The 20,858-nt window shown below is 38.0% G+C and overlaps 1 protein-coding gene and 1 pseudogene across 3 annotated transcripts in view; both read right to left on the reverse strand.

The window, feature by feature from the left end:
- FOXA1 (forkhead box A1) overlaps window positions 1-20,858 on the reverse strand; it is a 177,212-nt gene that overhangs the window by 93,819 nt on the left and 62,535 nt on the right. The window lies entirely within an intron of this gene.
- On the reverse strand, window positions 17,782-19,613 carry LOC119532440 (annotated as a pseudogene).

Raw genomic sequence — 20,858 nt, forward strand, 5'->3', positions numbered from 1 at the left:
GGAACACTACCTAACTCATTTTATGAAGCTAACATCAATCTAATACCAAAACCAGGCAAAGATGCTACAAAAAAGGAAAACTACCGGCCAATCTCCCTAATGAACATAGATGAAAAAATCCTCAACAAAATACTTGCAAATTGAATCCAAAGACACATTAAAAAAATCATACACCATGACCAAGTGGGGTTCATTCCAGGCATGCAAGGATGGTTCAACATAAGAAAAACAATCAATGTATTACAACACATTAAAAACTCGAAAGGGAAAAATCAATTGATCATCTCAATAGATGCTGAAAAAGCATTTGACAAAATCCAACATCCCTTTTTGATAAAAACACTTCAAAAGGTAGGAATTGAAGGAAACTTCCTCAACATGATAAAGAGCATATATGAAAAACCCACAGCCAGCATAGTACTCAATGGTGAGAGACTGAAAGCCTTCCCTCTAAGATCAGGAACAAGACAAGGATGCCCGCTGTCACCACTGTTATTCAACATTGTGCTGGAAGTGCTAGCCAGGGCAATCCGGCAAGACAAAGAAATAAAAGGCATCCAAATTGGAAAAGAAGAAGTAAAACTGTCAATGTTTGCAGATGATATGATCTTATATCTAGAAAACCCTGAGAAATCAACGATACACCTACTAGAGCTAATAAACAAATTTAGCAAAGTAGCGGGATACAAGATTAATGCACATAAGTCAGTAATGTTTCTATATGCTAGAAATGAACAAACTGAAGAGACACTCAAGAAAAAGATACCATTTTCAATAGCAACTAAAAAAATCAAGTACCTAGGAATAAACTTAACCAAAGATGTAAAAGACCTATACAAAGAAAACTACATAACTCTACTAAAAGAAATAGAAGGGGACCTTAAAAGATGGAAAAATATTCCATGTTCATGGATAGGAAGGCTAAATGTCATTAAGATGTCAGTTCTACCCAAACTCATCTACAGATTCAATGCAATCCCAATCAAAATTCCAACAACCTACTTTGCAGACTTGGAAAAGCTAGTTATGAAATTTATTTGGAAAGGGAAGATGCCTCGAATTGCTAAAGACACTCTAAAAAAGAAAAACGAAGTGGGAGGACTTACACTCCCTGACTTTGAAGCTTATTATAAAGCCACAGTTGCCAAAACAGCACGGTACTGGCACAAAGATAGACATATAGATCAATGGAATCGAATTGAGAATTCAGAGATAGACCCTCAGATCTATGGCCGACTGATCTTTGATAAGGCCCCCAAAGTCACTGAACTGAGTCATAATGGTCTTTTCAACAAATGGGGCTGGGAGAGTTGGATATCCATATCCAAAAGAATGAAGGAGGACCCCTACCTCACCCCCTACACAAAAATTAACTCAAAATGGACCAAAGATCTCAATATAAAAGAAAGTACCATAAAACTCCTAGAAGATAATGTAGGAAAACATCTTCAAGACCTTGTATTAGGCGGCCACTTCCTAGACTTTACACCCAAAGCACAAGCAACAAAAGAGAAAATAGATAAATGGGAACTCCTCAAGCTTAGAAGTTTCTGCACCTCAAAGGAATTTCTCAAAAAGGTAAAGAGGCAGCCAACTCAATGGGAAAAAATTTTTGGAAACCATGTATCTGACAAAAGACTGATATCTTGCATATACAAAGAAATCCGACAACTCAATGACAATAGTACAGACAGCCCAATTATAAAATGGGCAAAAGATATGAAAAGACAGTTCTCTGAAGAGGAAATACAAATGGCCAAGAAACACATGAAAAAATGTTCAGCTTCACTAGCTATTAGAGAGATGCAAATTAAGACCACAATGAGATACCATCTAACACCAGTTAGAATGGCTGCCATTAAACAAACAGGAAACTACAAATGCTGGAGGGGATGTGGAGAAATTGGAACTCTTATTCATTGTTGGTGGGACTGTATAATGGTTCAGCCACTCTGGAAGTCAGTCTGGCAGTTCCTTAGAAAACTAGATATAGAGCTACCATTCGATCCAGCGATTGCACTTCTCGGTATATACCCGGAAGATCAGAAAGCAGTGACACGAACAGATATCTGCAGGCCAATGTCCATAGCAGCATTATTCACAATTGCCAAGAGATGGAAAGAACCCAAATGTCCTTCAACAGATGAGTGGATAAGTAAAATGTGGTATATACACACAATGGAATACTACACGGCAGTAAGAAGGAACAATGTTGTGAAACATATGACAACATGGATGAACCTTGAAGACATAATGCTGAGCGAAATAAGCCAGGCACAAAAAGACAAATATTATATGCTACCACTAATGTGAACTTTGAAAAATGTAAAACAAATGGTTTATAATGTAGGATGTAGGAGAACTAGCAGTAGAGAGCAATTAAGGAAGGGGGAACAATAATCCAAGAAGAACAGATAAGCTATTTAACGTTCTGGGGATGCCCAGAAATGACTATGGTCTGTTAATTTCTGATGGATATAGTAGGAACAAGTTCACAGAAATGTTACTATATTATGTAACTTTCTTGGGGTAAAGAAGGAACATGTTGGAAGTTAAGCAGTTATCTTAGGTTAGTTGTCTTTTTCTTACTCCCTTGTTATGGTCTCTTTGAAATGTTCTTTTATTGTATCTTTGTTTTCTTTTTAACTTTTTTTTTCATACAGTTGATTTCAAAAAGAAGGGAAAGTTAAAAAAAAAGAAAAAAAGAAAAGAAAACCAAGGAAAAAAAAAAAGATGTAGTGCCCCCTTGAGGAGCCTGTGGAGAATGCAGGGGTATTCGCCTACCCCACATCCATGGTTGCTAACATGACCACAGATATAGGGGACTGGTGGTTTGATGGGTTGAGCCCTCTACCATAAGTTTTACCCTTGGGAAGACGGTTGCTGCACAGGAGAGGCTCAGCCTCCCTATATTTGTGCCTAAGAGTCTCCTCCTGAATGCCTCTTTGTTGCTCAGATGTGGCCCTCTCTCTCTGGCTAAGCCAACTTGAAAGGTGAAATCACTGCCCTCCCCCCTACGTGGGATCAGACACCCAGGGGAGTGAATCTCCCTGGCAACGTGGAATATGACTCCCGGGGAGGAATGTAGACCCGGCATCGTGGGACGGAGAACATCTTCTTGACCAAAAGGGGGATGTGAAAGGAAATGAAATAAGCTTCAGTGGCAGAGAGATTCCAAAACGAGCCGAGAGATCACTCTGGTGGGCACTCTTACGCACACTTTAGACTACCCTTTTTAGGTTCTAAAGAATTGGGGTAGCTGGTGGTGGATACCTGAAACTATCAAACTACAACCCAGAACCCATGAATCTTGAAGACAGTTGTATAAAAATGTAGCTTATGAGGGGTGACAATGGGATTGGGAAAGCCATAAGGACCACACTCCACTTTGTCTAGTTTATGGATGGATGAGTAGAAAAATAGGGGAAGGAAACAAACAAACAAACAGACAAAGGTACCCAGTGTTCTTTTTTACTTCAATTGCTCTTTTTCACTCTAATTATTATTCTTGTTATTTTTGTGTGTGTGCTAATGAAGGTGTCAGGGATTGATTTAGGTGATGAATGTACAACTATGTAATGGTACTGTAAACAATCGAAAGTACAATTTGTTTTGTATGACTGCATGGTATGTGAATATATCTCAATAAAATGATGATTAAAAAAAAAAAAAGGAACACTGGGTACCTTTATCTGTTTGTTTCCTTCCCCTATTTTTCTACTCATCCATCCATAAACTAGACAAAGTGGAGTGTGGTCCTTATGGCTTTCCCAATCCCATTGTCACCCCTCATAAGCTACATTTTTATACAACTGTCTTCGAGATTCATGGGTTCTGGGTTGTAGTTTGATAGTTTCAGGTATCCACCAACAGCTACCCCAATTCTTTAGAACCTAAAAAGGGTTGTCTAAAGTGTGCGTAAGAGTGCCCACCAGAGTGACCTCTCGGCTCCTTTTGGAATCTCTCTGCCACTGAAGCTTATTTCATTTCCTTTCACATCCCCCTTTTGGTCAAGAAGATGTTCTCCGTCCCACGGTGCCAAGTCTACATTCCTCCCCGGGAGTCATATTCCACGTTGCCAGGGAGATTCACTCCCCTGGGTGTCTGATCCCACGTAGGGGGGAGGGCAGTGATTTCACCTTTCAAGTTGGCTTAGCTAGAGAGAGAGGGCCACATCTGAGCAACAAAGAGGCATTCGGGAGGAGGCTCTTAGGCACAATTATAGGGAGGCCTAGCCTCTCCTTTGCAGCAACCGTCTTCCCAAGGGTAAAACCTATGGTAGAGGGCTCAACCCATCAAACCACCAGTCCCCTATATCTGTGGTCATGTTAGCAACCATCGAGGTGGGGTAGGCAAATACCCCTGCATTCTCCACAGGCTCCTCAACAGGGCACTACATCCTTTTTTCCTTGTTTTTCTGTTTTTTTTTTTTTTAACTTTCCCTTCTTTTTTAAATCAACTGTATGAAAAAAAAAGTTAAAAAGAAAACAAACATACAATAAAAGAACATTTCAAAGAGACCATAACAAGGGAGTAAGAAAAAGACAACTAACCTAAGGTAACTGCTTAACTTCCAACATGTTCCTACTTTACCCCAAGAAAGTTACCTAGTATAGCAACATTTCTGTGAACTTGTTCCTACTATATCCATCAGAAATTAACAGACCATAGTCATTCCTGGGCATCCCCAGAACATTAAATAGCTTATCTGTTCTTCTTGGATTATTGTTCCCCCTTCCTTAATTGCTCTCTATTGCTAGTTCCCCTACATTCTACATTATAAACCATTTGTTTTACATTTTTCAAAGTTCACTTTAGTGGTAGCATATAATATTTCTCTTTTTGTGCCTGGCTTATTTCGCTCAGCATTATGTCTTCAAGGTTCATCCCTGTTGTCATATGTTTCACGAGGTCGTTCCGTCTTACTGCCGCGTAGTATTCCATCGTGTGTATATACCACATTTTATTTATCCACTCATCTGTTGAAGGACATTTGGGTTGTTTCCATCTCTTGGTAATTGTGAATAATGCTGCTATGAACATTGGCGTGCAGATATCTGTTCGTGTCACTGCTTTCCGACCTTTCGGGTATATACCGAGAAGTGCAATCGCTGGATCGAATGGTAACTCTATATCTAGTTTTCTAAGGAACTGCCAGACTGACTTCCAGAGTGGCTGAACCATTATACAGTCCCACCAACAATGAATAAGAGTTCCAATTTCTCCATATCCCCTCCAGCATTTGTAGTTTCCTGTTTGTTTAATGGCAGCCATTCTAATCGTTATTAGATGGTATCTCATTGTGGTCTTAATTTGCATCTCTCTAATAGCTAGTGAAGCTGAACATTTTTTCATGTGTTTCTTGGCCATTTGTATTTCCTCTTCAGAGAACTGTCTTTTCATATCTTTTGCCCATTTTATACTTGGGCTGTCTGTACTATTGTCATTGAGTTGTAGGATTTCTTTATATATGCAAGATATCAGTCTTTTGTCAGACACATGGTTTCCAAAAATTTTTTCCCATTGAGTTGGCTGCCTCTTTACCTTTTTGAGAAATTCCTTTGAGGTGCAGAAACTTCTAAGCTTGAGGAGTTCCCATTTATCTATTTTCTGTTTTGTTGCTTGTGCTTTGGGTGTAAAATCTAGGAAGTGGCCGCGTAATACAAGGTCTTGAAGATGTTTTCCTACATTATCTTCTAGGAGTTTTATGGTACTTTCTTTTATATTGAGATCTTTGGTCCATTTTGAGTTAATTTTTGTGTAGGGGGGTGAGGTAGGGGTCCTCTTTCATTCTTTTGGATATGGATATCCAACTCTCCCAGCCCCATTTGTTGAAAAGACCATTATGGCTCAGTTCAGTGACTTTGGGGGCCTTATCAAAGATCAGTCGGCCATAGATCTGAGGGTCTATCTCTGAATTCTCAATTCGATTCCATTGATCTATATGTCTATCTTTGTGCCAGTACCATGCTGTTTTGGCAACTGTGGCTTTATAATAAGCTTCAAAGTCAGGGGGTGTAAGTCCTCCCACTTCGTTTTTCTTTTTTAGAGTGTCTTTAGCAATTCGAGGCATCTTCCCTTTCCAAATAAATTTCATAAGTAGCTTTTCCAAGTCTGCAAAGTAGGTTGTTGGAATTTTCATTGGGATTGAATTGAATCTGTAGATGAGTTTGGGGAGAATTGACATCTTAATGACATTTAGCCTTCCTATCCATGAACATGGAATATTTTTCCATCTCTTAAGGTCCCCTTCTATTTCTTTTAGTAGAGTTATGTAGTTTTCTTTGTATAGGTCTTTTACATCTTTGGTTAAGTTTATTCCTAGGTACTTGATTTTTTTAGTTGCTATTGAAAATGGTATCTTTTTCTTGAGTGTCTCTTCAGTTTGTTCATTTCTAGCATATAGAAACATTACTGACTTATGTGCATTAATCTTGTATCCCGCTACTTTGCTAAATTTGTTTATTAGCTCTAGTAGGTGTATCGTTGATTTCTCAGGGTTTTCTAGATATAAGATCATATCATCTGCAAACAATGACAGTTTTACTTCTTCTTTTCCAATTTGGATGCCTTTTATTTCTTTGTCTTGCCGGATTGCCCTGGCTAGCACTTCCAGCACAATGTTGAATAACAGTGGTGACAGCGGGCATCCTTGTCTTGTTCCTGATCTTAGAGGGAAGGCTTTCAGTCTCTCACCATTGAGTACTATGCTGGCTGTGGGTTTTTCATATATGCTCTTTATCATGTTGAGGAAGTTTCCTTCAATTCCTACCTTTTGAAGTGTTTTTATCAAAAACGGATGTTGGATTTTGTCAAATGCTTTTTCAGCATCTATTGAGATGATCAATTGATTTTTCCCTTTCGAGTTTTTAATGTGTTGTAATACATTGATTGTTTTTCTTATGTTGAACCATCCTTGCATGCCTGGAATGAACCCCACTTGGTCATGGTGTATGATTTTTTTAATGTGTCTTTGGATTCGATTTACAAGTATTTTGTTGAGGATTTTTGCATCTATGTTCATTAGGGAGATTGGCCGGTAGTTTTCCTTTTTTGTAGCATCTTTGCCTGGTTTTGGTATTAGATTGATGTTAGCTTCATAAAATGAGTTAGGTAGTGTTCCATTTTCTTCAATGTTTTGAAAGAGTTTGAGTAAGATTGGTGTCAGTTCTTTCTGGAAAGTTTGGTAGAATTCCCCTGTGAAGCCATCTGGCCCTGGGCATTTATTTGTGGGAAGATTTTTGATGACTGATTGGATCTCTTTGCTTGTGATGGGTTGGTTGAGGTCTTCTATTTCTTCTCTGGTCAGTCTAGGTTGTTCATATGTTTCCAGGAAATTGTCCATTTCCTCTACATTATCCAGTTTGTTGCCATACAGTTGTTCATAGTATCCTCTTATAATTTTTTTAATTTCTTCAGGATCTGCAGTTATGTCACCTTTTTCATTCATTATTTTGTTTATATGGGTCTTCTCTCTTTTTGATTTTGTCAGTCTAGCTAGGGGCTTGTCAATCTTGTTGATCTTCTCAAAGAACCAGCTTTTGGTGATATTTATCCTCTCTATTATTTTTTTGTTCTCTATGTCATTTATTTCTGCTTTAATCCTTGTTATTTCTTTTCTTCTACTTGGTTTAGGATTGGTTTCCTGTTCATTTTCTAGCTTCTTCAGTTGATCCATTAGTTCTTTGATTTTGGCTCTTTCTTCCTTTTTAATATATGCGTTTAGTGCTATAAATTTCCCCCTTAGCACTGCTTTTGCTGCATCCCATAGGTTTTGGTATGTTGTGTTCTCATTTTCATTCGTCTCGATATATTTAGCAATTTCTCTTGCTATTTCTTCTTTAACACACTGATTGTTTAGGAGTGTGTTGTTTAACCTCCAGGTATTTGTGAATTTTCTAAGTCTCTGATGGTTATTGACTTCTAATTGTATTCCATTGTGGTCAGAGAATGTGCTTTGAATAATTTCAATCTTTTTAAATTTATTGAGGCTTATTTTATGTCCCAGCATATGATCTATTCTGGAGAAAGTTCCATGAGCACTAGAAAATTATGTGTATCTTGGTGATTTGGGATGTAATGTCCTGTATATGTCTGTTAAATCTAATTCATTTATCAGATTGTTTAGGTTTTCAATTTCCTTATTGGTCTTCTGTCTGGTTGATCTATCTATAGGAGAGAGTGATGTGTTGAAGTCTCCCACAATTATTGTGGAAACATCAATTGCTTCCTTTAGTTTTGCCAGTGTTTCTCTCATGTATTTTGTGGCACCTTGATTGGGTGCGTAGACATTTACGATTGTTATTTCTTCTTGCTGAATTGCCCCTTTTATTAGTATGTAGTGGCCTTCTTTGTCTCTCAAAACATCCCTGCATTTGAAGTCTATTTTATCTGAGACACCTGCTTTCTTTTGGCTGTAGCTTGCATGAAATATTTTTTTCCATCCTTTCACTTTCAGTTTCTTTGTGTCCCTGTGTCTAAGATGAGTCTCTTGTATGCAACATATTGATGGTTCATTTTTTTGGATCCATTCTGCGAATCTATATCTTTTAATTGGGGAGTTTAATCCATTTACATTCAACGTTATAACCGTGAAGGCATGTCTTGAATCAGCCATCTTATCCTTTGGTCTATGTTTGTCATATTTTTCCCCTCTCTCTATTAATATCCTTTATTGTACCCATACCGAATCTCTTTAGTACTGAACCTTTCTCCAAGTCTCTCTGTCCTTTCTTTGTTTCTCTGTCTGTAGGGCTCTCTTTAGTATCTCCAGTAGGGCAGGTCTCTTGTTAGCAAATTCTCTCAGCATTTGTTTGTCTGTGAAAGATTTAAGCTCTCCTTCAAATTTGAAGGAGAGCTTTGATGGATAAAGTATTCTTGGTTGGAAATTTTTCTCTCTCAGAATTTTAAATATATCGTGCCACTGCCTTCTTGCCTCCATGGTGGCTGCTGAGTAGTCACTACTTAGTCTTATGCTGTTTCCTTTGTATGTGGTGAATTGCTTTTCTCTTGCTGCTTTCAGAACTTGCTCCTTCTCTTCTGTGTTTGACAGTGTGATCAGTATATGTCTCAGAGTGGGTTTATTTGGATTTATTCTATTTGGAGTTCGCTGAGCATTTATGATTTGTGTATTTATGTTGTTTAGAAGATTTGGGAAGTTTTCCCCAACAATTTCTTTGAATACTCTTCCTAGACCTTTACCCTTTTCTTCCCCTTCTGGAACACCAATGAGTCTTATATTCAGACATTTCATATTATCTATCATATCCCTGAGGTCCATTTCAATTTTTTCAATTTTTTTCCCCATTCTTTCTTTTATGCTTTCATTTTCCATTCTGTCATCTTCCAGGTCACTGATTTGTTGTTCAACTTCCTCTAGTCTTGTACTATGAGTGTCCAGAATCTTTTTAATTTGGTCAACAGTTTCTTTAATTTCCATAAGATCATCCATTTTTTTATTTAGTCTTTCAATATCTTCTTTATGCTCTTCTAGGGTCTTCTCGATATCCTTTGTATCCCGTACTATGGTCTCATTGTTCATCTTTAGTTCTTTGAGTAGCTGCTCTAGGTACTGTGTCTCTTCTGGTCTTTTGATTTGGGTGCTTGGGCTTGGGTTATCCATATCATCTGGTTTTTTCATATGCTTTATAATTTTCTGTTGTTTTTGGCCTCTTGGCATTTGCTGAACTTGATAGGATTCTTTTAGGATTTGTAGACCAATTGAAGTCCTTATCTCTAATTTATCAGATCTACAGCTTTGTGGAGTACACTTTCTCTAACTAAGCAGCAGGTGGTGTCCATGAGCCACCTGTTCTCCACAAGCCAGTTCTCCCCTGCTTAGCCTTTTTGGTGAGTGGGGGAGTGAGTCTTGTGGGGTCCAATTGGTGTACCAAGCTTGCGTGTGTAGTTGGTGTTGCCTGCCCTGTATATGGGGCGTGTTTCTGGGCAGTCAGGGAGGGGGGGTGGCTCTAAGAATCAAATCTCCCTGGTGATCCTAGAGTTTTAAAGCTGCTGCAATAGTCTAATCCTTCAGTTCTGTCCTGCCACAGTTTGTCTCTGCCACTGAACCACAAGTCCTTGGTATTGGCATATAGCTCCTGAGACTTGCAAGTTGTCCCCTCTTCCAGGCTGTGCACCCCGGGTCCTCTGTTGAGGGATGACTGTGCTATGTCACAGGTGAGTGCCATCCCCCCAGGGCAGTTCTGGGCTGCTGGGCTATGTAGGGAGGCTCCCAGTCTGCTTAAATGATGGCTGAATGGGGCTTTGTTAATTCACACTGCTCCACCTTCCCAACTCTGGGACAATCAGCTGAGGTTGCAGGGAAGGCTAATGGCCACACCCAGTTTTGTGGTGTGTGCCTGTTATTTGAAGCACTTCCGTCACACTGGGTTGTCTGGGGCAGCTCTGGGCTATGGGGCTGGCGACGGGCAGGAGTGTTTCCTGTCCACCAGGATGATGGCTGTGAGCAGACACCCCCCTTTTCTTGGGAAGTTGTGGTGTTTAGTGAATTTTCTCAGCCACTGGATTATTGCCTTTTGTCTCAGAGCTCTCTTAGTTCTGCTCTTGTGTTGACCTGCCAAAATTGCAAGTCTTTGAAACTTTCTTTATTGGGCTTCTTAGAGTAATTGTTTTAGAAAAAGAAAAAAGTATTAAATAAAAGGGCCCTCCTCAGAGATCTAATGGGTTATTGAAATGCTAAGAGACAAAGCAATTAGGGCCATTAAGGAAAGGTCCACAGGGCAGAGAGATCAGCTTTTCTTTGGGATTTGCATATGAGCCTCAGGGCCTGAGCTCCGCCCTTCCCCTTTCTATGTTCACCAGAACTCCAAAAATCCTCCGTTTTATTTTGGAGTTTTTCGTGTTGTTTTTTTCTATGCCTGTCTCCTCTCTGCTGGTCTGGCTGCTCTCAGATTCTCTGGTGTCTGGTCTCAGTCTTTCTATGGTTGGAGTTTGGATCAGTAGAATGAGTTTCCAATAAGGGGTGCCACTGCAGTTCTCCCTTCTCCTTCCCGGAGCTGACAGCCCCTCCTCCCACGGGACTGAGCCTGGCAGGGAGGGTTGCGGGTCCCCTGGCCACAAAAACTTACAGATTTCACTGATCTCAGCAGTTCCACATTTTCATGAGTGTTGTATGAAGTATGCCCAAAGTCAGATTGCTCTGTGGTGTCCAGTCCACGCAGTTCCTGGCTTTCTACCTACTTTCCTGGAGGAGTAACTAAAACATAGCTCACCAGTCCGCCATCTTGCCCCGCCTCCGCATTTCTTTCAATGAAGTACAATAATGTGAATTGCATGTGTATATAGCATCACATCGTTACTATCTCTGTATAGTATTATACTTTCCCTTCACTAGTTAGCAATTTGTGACAATTAATTGGTAAAAAGTAATCTTAAGTCGCATTTTACTATTTTTAATTTGGCCTGTGTTAAAACCTGACAGTGGAGTTTTATTAAATGGTAGTTTAAATTTACACAGTCACTATTTGCTAAAGGAACTGTTAGAGATAAAGCCAGTTATAAGCAAGTTATAAGCAAAGTCTAAGCAATTATAATATGCCATTAGTTAATTATTAATATATGAGAAAATTAATTCTATTTTTACAGATAATTTTTATATTAAAATTATTTGAAATAGTTAATAGATTTTCTAATGAAATATTTTGCTTATTTTTTTTAAATGAGAAAATTGATCCTTTGTATATTTTCTTATTGAAGTAAACTAAAGAATCTTTTTTATCTGATCACCTATTGGTAGAATTAGTTTATGGCCCAAAAATGTTAGAATAGTAAAATTTTCTAGTTTTAGTTTTGGATATAGTGGCATATAGAAGCAATTTTATATGTAGCATTTTTAAAGATCATAATTACTTTTAGAGTTTTCTATTTTTAAATATTCATGTTTAATGAGGCATGATATGATAAAATAACCACAGCTTACAGATTTTGTCCTTTCACATATGGTTTTCATGAAACCCAAATTTTTCAGACAGTAGTGTGTTGATAATTATTATTTACAACTAACCTGTTTATCTATCCATATCTATATACAGATCTGTATACCATGTCTATGTGTATATATATATATATATATATATATATATACACACACAAAGACATACACATACCAGAAAATTACATTTGTCTTTTTTAAAAATTGATTTATATGTTAACAGTTAGGCTTCAGTGATTTCAGCATTTTGTTCATGTTTTATTGGAAATGTGCATGGTTTCTGAGGCTTTTAAACAAATACATGGAATGGATGAAAGATTTATATTGCTCATGCTTAGCTAAATATGTCATCTTTAGAAAAGATATGGTTTATTTTGGCACTGTTTTTAAGACTCAAATATTTTAAACATTTGTTAGGTTGGAGCTTGCACATTTGAACCAGTAGCATATGTTCCAGAACAGCATCTCAAGTTACCCAACTTTTTGTAATCCTTCTACTAGAATAATATTTTTTGAAAAAGTTTTCCTTTTTATTATGTACTTTATTCTAAGGTTAAATTAATAAAAGTTGAAGTTATTTTTTAATGTAAGACTTCATAAATATAATTTGATAAAAATAAATGTGTAATTTTGAGGATCATTAAAACACTACACACTATTGATATTCATTTGCATAAATCTTAATATTCTTATTTTTAATTTTATTATTTTCCAATATAGTTTAGGAGTATACTTGGACTTTTAAAGCCACCAGTTTCTTGATTATCTGATTATTAACAAGATGCATTTTAATGCACAAACTCAAATATTTAAAATACATATTTAATGTTATTCACACAAAATCCCTTTCTGTAAATCCTACACAGTTTTCAATGCATTTCTTGTGCATTGATCTTTGTCAAATTTTTAAGTGTACAATCCTGAAGGCATTGTACAGGTTATGCCCTATAAAATATATTGCCATAGGAAACAGATTAAGTTCAGGTTTAGAACTGGGTCTGACTCCTTTAACTAGTTCATTAAAGATAAAAGTCAATAAGAACATCAACAAATGGTGCTGAAAGAACTGGGTAACCATATACAGAAGAATAAAGGTGGACCCCTACCTCACACTATATACAAAAACTAACTCAACATGGATCAAAGATCTAACTATATATAAGAAATAAAACTATAAAACTCCTAGAAGAAAACATAGGGAAACATCTTCAGGACCTTGTGTTAGGTGGTAGTTTCTTAGACCTTACATCAAAAGCATTAACCACACAGGAAAAAATAAGTAATGAGATTTTATCAAAATTAAAAACTTTTGTACATCAAAGGACTTTATCAAGAAAGTAAAAAGATAATCTACAGAATGAGAGAAAATATTTGGGAACTATATATATATGTAGGGTTTAATATCCAGAATATATAAAGAACTCCTACAATTCAAGAGCAAAAGACAAGCAACCCAGTTTAAAAATGAAAAATAGACTTTAAATAGACATTTCTTCAAAGAAAGTACACAAATAGCCAATGAATACATGACAATATTTAGTGTCATTAGCCATCAGGGAAATGCAAATCAAAACCACAATGAGATACCATCTCATACCCACTAGAATGGCTACCATTTTTAAAAAATGGAAAATTACAAGTGATGGAGAGATGTGGAGAAATAGGAATACTTGTTCATTTTGTGGAATGTAAATGGATACAGCCACTGTGGAAAAGTTTTGTGATTCCTCAGAAAGTTAAGTATAGAATTAACCTGGCAATCCCACTTCTAGGTATATACATACCCAAAATAATTGAAAGCAGTGACACAGACAGAACTTGCACATTGATGTTCACAGCAGCTTTATTCACAATTACTGAAAGGTGGAGGCAACCCAAGTGTCCATTGGATAAAATGAGGTATAAATATCCAATGGGATATTATTCAGCCATAAAAATGAATGAAGTTCTGGTGTATGCTACAACATGGATGAACCTTAAAGAATGAAATAAGCCAGACACAAAAGGCCAAATATTGTACAATCTCAGTGATATGAAATAATTAGAATAAGCAAATTAATAGATTCAAAATTAGAATATAGGTTACAGTGGACAGGGTGAAGGTAGGGAATGGGAAGTTATGTTTAATTGGTACAGAGTTTCTGTTTGGAGTGATGGAAAAGTTTTGGCAATGGATTATGGGAATGGGGGCACAATTTTGTGAATGTAATTAACATCACTGAATTGTATGTTTGAAGAGGGATTAAAAGGAAAGTTGTAGGTTGTATGTAAGTTACCACACACACCCACAAAAACAACTGTACAACACAGAGTGAATCCTAATGTAAATAGTAGACTAAAGTTACTAGCCTAATTATAATATTGCTTCATCAATTGTAACAAAAGTACAGTTATCTTTTCCACAAAGTGGTTTCCATATATTGCGAGTCAGCATAAGAAATTAAATGGGAATTTGGGGGGAGTTTTGTGGAAGCTGCAAAATGGCTGCTGCAGTTGGCCCACAATTACGGCATTCTTGAGTTGATCGTAAGGCATGTCAGGAAAAAGAAGGACATCTGCAAAGTGACTACACCAACTACAAAGCATTTGCATAAAGCAGGAGATCCACATCTCGCAGGCATAGAAAGTGCAACATTTTTTGGGTGTGCAGGATTGTTACAGAAAAAGGCATTCTAGTATTCTCTGACATCATATGAGAAAAGGCTAAGTACTTATATGATTTCCTAAAGGAAAATGAAGGTGAAGGGTCTACCCATACAGATTTTCAGGCCAGCAAAGGCTGGTTTGAAAATTTTTAAAAAAGGCTTAGCCTATGCAATCTAAAAGTAATGGGAGAGGCAGCATCTGAAGATCAAGAGGCAGCTAGGGAGTTTCCTGAAACCCTGAAGAAATATGGGAGTCGTCTTCTCTGGTACAAAGGGAGGGCCAAAAAATTTTACACAGATTTTTCAGATCATGGGGGCACTGCACCCCTAACCCCTGTGATGTGGAAGGGATAACTGTAGCACACTAATGTAAATTGTTAATAATAGGGAAAATTGACTGTGGAAGAAAGGTATATGGGAACTCTGTACTTACTGCATGATTTTTCTGTAAACCCACAACTGCGCTAATAAAAAATTTTAAAATATAAGTAAATGATTTGTGCAAAATAAATCATTATGAACAAATTTCTTAGGTGTCATAGGTACCTATTAATGCTATGTAGATATAAAATTATAGAAATATGAAAGAAAAGCATTATTTTTTATGAATAGGTTTCGAAAGAACCTAAGAAAAAGAATCAAAGTTTCTTAATTATATAAAATAATAGACTGATTCAAATCTACCTCAAAGCACCTCAACTAACTTTGGAAGGTGTATATGGAATTTTGCCATAATCAATAGCTGAAATTTAAAAACATTGCTTCTGTTAAGTTTGATTATTCACTCATGATAAGACAGATATAAACAGACTATGTAACACTCTTATCACCTGTAGTGAACCAGAGTTTGAAGTTTAGGGCACGTTGTTATAAGAGTACGCAGGATGAGAGCTAGCAGTAGGAGTATTTGGGGCAAAGATTCTATAAACTGGTAATTTCTAAACTGTCATATACTGTGTAAACAAACTTGTTTTCTTGCTATGTGTATTTTTTGCATGAATAGCCATTATATATTGTTGTCATACATTTTACTTCTATAAATGAACCCAATAAAATTATTATTTTTGCTTTAAACAGACAACTAATCTTTAAGGAGGTTTTTGAAAAACAAAATTATTTTATATGTACTCAAGTATTTACCATTTCCAGTGCTCTTCCTTTCTTTTTATAGATCCAAGTTTCCATCTGTCATCATTTTCTTTCTGCCTGAAGTATTTCTTTAGCCTTTATAATACTGCAAGACTTGGTGATAAAGTCTTTCAACTTTTGTATGTCTAGAATTCTAGGCTAACAGGTTTGCTTTTCTCTTTCAGTATTTTAAACATGTTGCTCCACTGTCTCTGGCTTGTTGATTTCCAAGAAGTCTGCTGCCATTCTTATCTTTGTTTTCTGTGCATAGTGAGTCCCCTGGCTGCTTTAAAGAGTTTTAATTTGTCACTTGTTTTAACCAATGTTCTATGATGTAGATATCTGCATGTTTCTCTGCTTGATGTTTATTCAGCTTCTCAGTTCTATGGGTTTATATAGTATTTATCAAATCTAGTAAAGTCTTTTTTGGAAAATTGATCTATTTTTAATCATTTAAACACAAAACACAACGCAACTTCACATTTCCTTTACCATCTATAATTCAGTTATAGACAAGCATTCTAAAGCCAACAGATAACCCCCTGCCCAGGAGCAAGGAATTAAAATGAGATGCTGAAGACACATGACAGTGAATGCTGGAGATCCAAGTTCCAGCTATAAGTCACAAGTCTTCCATTCAAACACTCTCCAATACTTTTTGTTTCTGCTTATTAAAATGTTTTACAGGAAATTCTTTAAAATAATTTCATTCCAGACACCAGGCTTCTACAATGATATACAGCGCCATAAAATTTGTGTTTCTGTCTGACTGATAGTAATAAAAATAATTTTTATTTTTGTCTTTTTGGTGGCATAGAGAAGTAAAACTATCAGCCATATTTCTTTAGCAAGAAATGAGGAAAAGTAGAGGAAAAGAAAAGATCTGGGCCATGCAGGTGCTGGTTTCTATTTGCCTTTCCAAGGGTGCAACTTCAAAAAGTGTGCCAGTTTGGAATGTATTATGCCCCCCCGCCCAAATGCCATTATCTTTGATGCAATCTGGTGGGGGCAGAAGTGTTAGTGTTGATTAGATTGGAATTCTTTGATTGAGTGTTTCCATGGAGATGTGACTCAATCAACTGTGAGTGAAAGTGTTGATTGGATAACTTCCATGGAGCTCTTGCCCCACCCTTTCAGGGTGGGTCTTAATTGGATCACTGGAGTACTTTAAAAAGAGCCACACAGGCCCAGGTGTTTGCTGCAGATGAGAGACAGTTTGAAGATGGCTGTTGAAAGCAGACTTATGCTCCAGAGAAGCTAAGAGAGGACAAACGCCCCAAGAGCAACTGAGAGTGACAATTTGAAGACCAGCTGCAGCCTAGAGAGGAACGTCTTGGGAGAAAGCCATTTTGAAACACAACATGGGAGCAAGCAGACGCCAGCCATGTGCCTTCTGCGCTAAGAGGTTTAGCGGAGGCCAATGGCCATCCTTCAGTGAAGATACCTGATTGTTGATGCTTTACCTTGGACACTTTATGGCCTTCAGACTTTAACTTTGTAACCAAATAAACCCCCTTTAAAAAAGCCAATCCATTTCTGGTGTTTTGCATTCCAGCAGCATTGGCAAACTGGAACAGAAGGGTTCAATAAACTCATGCCACTACAATGATTAGAATTAGTAATTTTTTTTTAGATGATAAAAAGGAAAATATACAATAGACATAAAAATGGTCAAAAATTTTAGTTTCTTTTTACCACAGGTCAACTTTTTCCAAAATAAATATACAAAATGAACATATAATCAGGATGGTAACTCTGTTGGACATTCCAATTCACCTAGTCACTTGTCCCCCATATAGGAAAGGGGAGCAGTCATTGGGCTTTATTAGTAATGTTATAGTAGTAACACGCTGTGTTAATGGCAACTTATTTGTGGTCCATCATTCCTTTGAATACATGTAGGAAAGCATGGCTGTAGTTCTCTGACTGCCCACATCAGAAAATGTCCAGCTAATGTGGAGACTGAAAAGGAAGAAAAACTGTATTTATTCCAAGATTCATTTACTGGGATTTTTAAGCACTCTTTCTTCCTTAGAGCCCAAGGGTGGTGATAATGCGCTAGGGGCTGCTGTGTTTCCCAGCATGAGCTCCCATCTGAGGGTCCTGAGAAAGACAGTGAATTGGTCCTGGAGCCCTCATGAAAGGAAGGGGTGGTCTCATTGGGTGGAGCAACATGGCCAAAAAGCAGGGAGGAGGGCAATGTTCCACAGGGCTGAAGGACCACTTGGGGGTAGGTTGAAGTACTTGGCAGAGGCTGCTGCTTCTGCTGCAGGAGAGGGAGGAAGAGCTCCTGACAGCCTTGGAACAGGCTCTAAACTTGATTCTAGAGTCTGTGGTTCTGTCCTCTTTTTCTTTTCCTCTGGCTGCTTGGGATCTTCCCCATTTCACAATGAGTCTGTGGCCATTGACAATCAACTTATTAAAGGATCTTTTGGCAGCCATTTCTGCAGCTTGCCTTGTGGCAAACTGGATGAAAGCACGCTGCTGTCTCTGCTCACCAGTTGTTCTAGTTTGCTAAAGCTGCTGGAATGCAAAACACCAGAAATGGATTGGCATTTATAAAAGGTGGTTTATTTGGTTACAAAGTTACAGTCTTAAGGCCATAAAGTGTCCAAGCTAAGTCATCAACAATCAGGTACCTTCACTGGAGGATGGCCACTGGCGTCCGGAAAACCTCTGTTAGCTGGGAAGGCATGTGGCTGGCATCTGCTCCAGAGTTCTGGTTTCAAAATGGCTTTCTCCCAGGACATTCCTCTCTAGGCTTCAGCTTCTCTCCAAAATTTCACTCTCAGTTGCTCTTGCGGCTTTTGTCTTCTCTAAGCTTCTCCAGAGCAAAAGTCTGCTTTCAAAGGCCGTCTTCAAAATGTCTCTGTAAACTGCAGTTCCTCTCTCAGCTCCTGTGCATTCTTCAAAATGTCCCTCTTGGCTGTAGCAAGCTCACTCCTTCTGTCTGCGCTTATATAGTGCTCCAGTAAACTAATCAAGGCCCATGCTGAATGGGCAGGGCCACACCTCCATGGAAACTATCCAATTAGAGTATCACCCACAGTTGGGTGGGTCGCTTCTCCATGGAAACACTCAAAGAATTACAATCTAATCAACACTGATACATCTGCCCACACAAGATTATATCAAAGATAATGGCATTTTTGGGGACATAATACATTCAAACCAGCACACCAGTTATTGTCTGAATCTCTCCCAACTGGTAGAAATGATTTCTTAGATCTGTCTCAGTAATAGTATCTCCCAGATCACCAATGTATTAGGTGGTGATAGTCTTGTCCTCTGGCAGGACCAGACAAGGCATTGTTGAAGTCCACTTTAGAAACTTATCTGCCACAGGGGCATTATGCCATAATATCAGTTTTTGATATTCTGATCAGTAAGCAGGTCATCTGGATCTATAGGCTTCTCATGTCTGTATGGACACTCCTCTCCTCTTTTACACTCTTCTTTCACCCAGAAGGAGCAAATCCGGGGTCAATTCCATTTATAGTAGGGTGCTCCAGGCCAGTTTGATCAGCATGTCACTAGTGCCTGTAGCACTGTTTGTTGACATCTGACTTTGGCATGTCATCCTTAAAAAACATTCCGACATCATGGATATGGACAGGCCATATTCTAGATCCAAGAAGCAGGTCTGAGAGATATTCTTCAATTTGCTGCAGGTTTGGCATACTTCAATCTTCTTGAAATGCATGTGAACTCCAGGGTACCAGCCAAAACACTGTGAATGGCCTAGCACAGATTTTTTCATTTTCCTCATACTTTTCTTTGGTCATTTGGATATATGGGTTTTTTTCAAGACACATCTGGCATGGTATGATGAAGTCCACATCTTCCCAGTTCTACCTGTTGCAGGTGTTGGAACCAAGAGAGGTTGTCATCTTGAGAGCATCCAGAGGCAGCAGGGGCTCCCTAGTTGGGAGAAAGGACAAATCTAGTGAAATTTTGGCTATTATTTTTTCCAATAATGTTTTCTTACTTCCTCTCTTTCTTTTCCTTCTAGAACTACTATCCTAGATATATTAGTCCCCTGGAAATTGTCCTATGCTCACTAATATTTTGGTTTGTTTGTTTGTCTTGGTCTTTTTTCTCTGTTTCGTTTTGGATAGTTTCTATTGCTTTGTCTTCAGGTTTGCTGATCTTTTCTTTTGAAGTGTTTAATCTGCTGTTAATATCGTCCAGGATGTTTTTCTCCTCAGACATTCAAGTTTTTCATCTCTAAAAGTTGGAATTCATCTTTTTAATCTCTCCCATGTCTCTCTTTAACTTGTTCATGCTTTATGCTGTCTTCTGGAACATAAAAATACAGTTATAAGAACTGTTTTAATGTTCTTGACTGTTAATTCTGTCATCTGCTTGATTTCTAAGTCCAGTTTTATTGACTGATTTTTTTTTCCTGCTTCAGACCTTTGCATGCCTGGTACTTTTTATTGGGTATCAGTCATTGTGAATTTTACCTTGATTGAGGCTTGATATTTTTTATTTCCTTTAAAGATGTTTGAGCTTTGTTCAGTGATGCAGTTATATTTCTTGGAAACAGTCAGATCCTTTTAAGGTTGTTTTCAAGCTTCAGTAGGCAGGACCAAAATGTCCTTTAATCTAGGGCTGATTTTTCCCCACTACCAAGGAAATTTCCTTCTGAATACACTACTCAGTGCCCTGTGTGTTATGAGATTTTTCTTTCGGGCTGGTTACAACAGAAACTATTCCTAGCCATGTATGAGTTTCAGTCATTGTTCTGCCTACTCCTTTCTGGTGGCTCTTACTGCCTGGGTAGTTTGCTCACATACAAGTGCCAATCAATTCTCAGTGGAAGATACAAGAGGAATGCATGGCAGCCCTCTGGAGCACACTCTCTCATTGTGTGCATCCCTATATACTGTACTTTGTGCAGAATATCTCCTCTCTAGTACTCTGCCCTGAAAATTCTAGCCACCTTGACCTCCCGAAATTCTCCACTCATTCCTCAACCCAGAGAGACTGCCAGACTCTGTTTTGGTTCCCTCACCCACACTGTGTCCTAAACTCTTGATGCAAAAAGGCAGGCAGTCATAGGGCTCATCTTGTTTATTTCCCTTTTCCTCAATCACTATCCTGCCCTTCCTGTTGCCCAAAGTTTAAAAGTC

This window comes from Choloepus didactylus, chromosome 4, assembly GCF_015220235.1.
Source record: "Choloepus didactylus isolate mChoDid1 chromosome 4, mChoDid1.pri, whole genome shotgun sequence".
In the NCBI taxonomy this organism is placed as follows: Eukaryota; Metazoa; Chordata; class Mammalia; order Pilosa; family Megalonychidae; genus Choloepus; species Choloepus didactylus.